Here is a 3,801-nt window from a genome sequence, read left to right as displayed (position 1 = left end):
CAGGAGAGGACAGTGATCACTGATCAAAGTAGCCGCACAAGTCAGCAGACAGTTTGGATGTCCAGCTTCCCAATCAACGAAAGCGAGAAAACACGGTCCGGGCGCTCGAGAGTGGGATTCTCGCGCTCATTTGACCAGGTGAAACGACGACCATTCAGGGGGAGGTCACGCAGCTCCAGATCATCAAGGGCCCTGCGAAAACGACCCATCACCCGTCTAGAGACATTAGGATTGTTTTTGTCAGCAGCTTGGAAGATCATATTAAAATCGCCGGTGACAACCCAGCCTCCTTGGTGAGAGGCCCTAATGTCCCGGAGCTCATCCAGGAACAACACTTGATCCTCATCAGAGTGAGGACCATAGACAGTGGTAAGCCACCATGAGTTAGAGCCAACCACAAAACGGGAGGTAACCGAGAAGCGGCGAATATCAAAGTCAGAGCCGGTGACCACATCAGGATCCCAAGCCATAAGAATACCACCACGAGTACCAAGCAGCAGGCAAGTAGCAGAAATCCAAAAATTTATTTCCAAGAGTCTGCATTACAACGAGAGAGAGATGTGAGCTAGCTTTGTTTCTTGCAGGCAAACAATGGAAGCACCGCATGATCTAACAACTTCACGGACACCAGAACGACGACCCGGGGCATTAAGGCCACGCGGGTTCCAATTTGCGACCAGGAGTGGGTGTGCTACCATGGGGAAACTTCACGACCAGAGGTGACTAGAGAGTTTTCCGCAGCAATCTCCTGAGATTGGAGCTCCAGCTCTGATGGCAGACTCCAGCCATAGAGCATGGCGAGGGCAGAAATCTTGCTACGGGCTGAGACCTCGGAGAAACTCCTGCTCAAAGCTACGGATTGCCACCGGAGAGGGAGCAGCCTTGCTGTCATCGACCGGGATGCCCATCTTCTTCAAAATGACCTTAAGGCAGCTGCGCATAGAATCTCCAGGTTTGCCGTCGCCCCGGGCAGCAACACGCTTGCTACGGCGAGGGATGAAACCCGACGGGACGGGCTTGTTGCGCCTCTTCTGCACAGCTGGGCGAGGGAGCAGGTGGCTTGCCGGCGATGTCATGGCGCGGAACATGGCAGCCCTGTTTGAGGCTGGCGGTAGAGGAGGAGGGACCTGCAGAGGTTGTCGCGGACGAGCACGGCGTCGACTGTAGACGATCAGCGCTGGAGCGGGAGCGTCGAAGTTCAAATGTCTGCGAACCGGTGCCTGGGCGCGGGGAGGCCCATCGTCGGGAGGAGGCCCATCATCAGGAGCAGGTACAGGCTCAGCAGCTGGGGCAGATCCAGAGTCCAGAGCAGGTTCATGAGCAGGAGGCTCAGCGGAGGCAGGCCCAGCTTCGGAGAGGCCCAACAGCGGAGACGACGAGGCATGCGGACACGGAGGGGTCGCTGCCGTCACGACAGGGTCCAAGCCATAGGAAACGACCAGGTCAAGGACTGGACCCAGACTAGTTGAAGCTTCAGGAGAGGAGTCCCACTTTGGACCAGCCAGATTAGCTGCATCTGGGGGGGGGGGGGGGGGCAGCAGTGCCATTCGGAACAGACAGCAGAATAGAGCCGATGTAGAGCTCCAAAGGCAAAGAAGCTTTGGGATCAGGGACCGCTGCACTTTGCAGCCCAGCCATTGCACTTTGCAGAGGATCCGAGGCAGGCGGCATGGAGGTGGCGACATGGTTCAACGGTGTCCCATCGTTTGAACACTGATCTTCCAGGGTACGCACGCACGTAGCTGGCGCCTTGGACGCGCTTTTGATCACCCACTTTTGCAGAGGTTTGTCCTGGGGCGACCGGGTGGTCTCCACTTGGCTGGACCGAGAACGCCTCCCCTTGCGCCCACGGCGGCGCCGCCGCACCGCCAAAGGTGCCACCGAGGAAGCAGCGGAGCTCGACACAGACGTTGCCGAGGGGAAGTCGGTGGAGGACTCGCGCGGAGCATGCTGACGACCATGACTTGACGGCGCGCCGCGATTACCAGCAGAGCTGAGGCTGGACGAGGAACGACCATGGGAGGGAGCCTCCTGAGAGAGCCTGCGATACTCGCGCCGAGGGCGGTTGCGCCGGCCATCCCGGGAGCCATCATTGCGGTCATTAGAGGGTGGCGGCGGCGGGGGAGGAGGTGGTGGCGGGATGCCGGCGACCCTGGAGACCTCGAGGATGTTGATGGAGATGTTGTAGCTTAGGAGCTTGAGCTCCACATCGTCGCCGGCAGCATTCTCCGAAGGCTCCTCGACGAAGATAACGGATGTGAAGGGGATGGTCGTGGGATCCATAGTCCAAACCGCGACGCGAAACTTGGACCTGTCGAGGCAGTCATGCTGAATGCGCTCATAGACAGAGCAGGGCGCGAGAATAGAGCTTGCCGTGCCAAGGCAAGCCACATTCGGAGGCATGCCGATGAGGTCCGGCACCGCACGATAGTGACAAGTGCTAGCACTAGCATGGGCAAGCCGCGACCAGGGCTTGAAGATGCACTTGAAGGACGGCGCGCAGATGACGGTGGTGGCGGCGGCGAGGGCGCGGTTCCGATCAGGGGTGTTGGAGAAGTGCACGAGAAAATCCTCTGGCGCGAAAGAGTACACGTCGAAGAGGTCGGGGTCGACGGCGAAGCGCACGGAGATGAACTCGGCGAGCTGCTCCCGGGACACAGGCGGTCTTGAACCAACGATCGTGACAACGACAGCATCCTCCAGAGCACACTCCGCAAGGCTGATCTCCGGCGAGCGCCGAACGTAGCAGAGCGTGCGCTCCGGACGATGCCGCAAGAGCTCAAGGAGCGAGGGCTCCTGCTGGAGGACGACCGGCGAGGCGCGCTGGGACGGCAGCGAGGAAGAGCTGCCAGGGGTGCCGCTGATGAAATGGCCATCGACGCTTGAGGCCTGGTGGGCGGACATCCGGGGTTGCGCAACCTGGCCGCCGCAGGCAGGGGAATCAGCACGACGCGCGACGGCACGACCTTGGGGCATCGGCGCGGCTGGAGAGGGTTGGCGAGGCGAGGGAGCGATGAAAGGCGGCGAATTTCCGCGGCGGCGCTGGGCCGGCCGTGGCACCTCCACGGCAAGGGGTGAACGACCGCGTCTCCACTCTGGGCAGACCGCGATGTCCGCGGCGCGGTGGCCCTCCTCGTGGCAGCGGAGGCAGCGGGTGGCGTGCCAGCAGTCCACCGCCATGTGACCTTCACGGCAGCAATTGAAGCAGAGGCCCCAGAGATCAGCAGGCACCGGCCTGGCCGGCGGAGGCGGCGGAGGCGGTGGCGACGGGGGGGAAGCCGAGCGGCGAGCGTTGCGGCGGTAGAGACGACCACGGGGCTCCCGAAACCCGTCGGCATCCACCACAGGAGCGGCACGGGCAGGGGGAGCAGGACGACGCGCCGCCGCACTCCGCGAGGACTCCGGGGCGTCAGAGGCCGGCGGAGGCAGAGGCGACGGAAAGCGCACGGGAGAAGCTGGCTGACGACGGGGTGCAGAGGGGTCGGGGAAGCGCACCGGGGAGGCCGCGAAGCGGCGGGGCGCCGGCCCGGAAGCCTCGACGGAGGGGGCCCCCGCGCTGCGGATCCTGGCGGCGAACGAGTCGCCGGAACTGGAGGAGAGGGGGGTCTCAAACTCACCAAAGCAGATCCTCTCCCCAGTGCCGGGGGTCAGCGACGCCCCCGCCGGCGTGGCAGAGACGTGGGAGGGGGTGGGGGACGCCATCGAGGGGAAGACGACGAGCGGCGGCGCGGCGGTGGGGAGGGCGGCGGCGGCGCTAGGCTAGGTCAGGGGGCGGGAGCGCGGAGCGGAGAGGAGAGCCAT

Source organism: Lolium rigidum, chromosome 1 (genome assembly GCF_022539505.1).
Source record: "Lolium rigidum isolate FL_2022 chromosome 1, APGP_CSIRO_Lrig_0.1, whole genome shotgun sequence".
Classification (NCBI taxonomy): Eukaryota; Viridiplantae; Streptophyta; class Magnoliopsida; order Poales; family Poaceae; genus Lolium; species Lolium rigidum.
The sequence above is the reverse complement of the archived record's forward strand: the minus strand, read 5'-3'. Positions refer to the sequence as shown.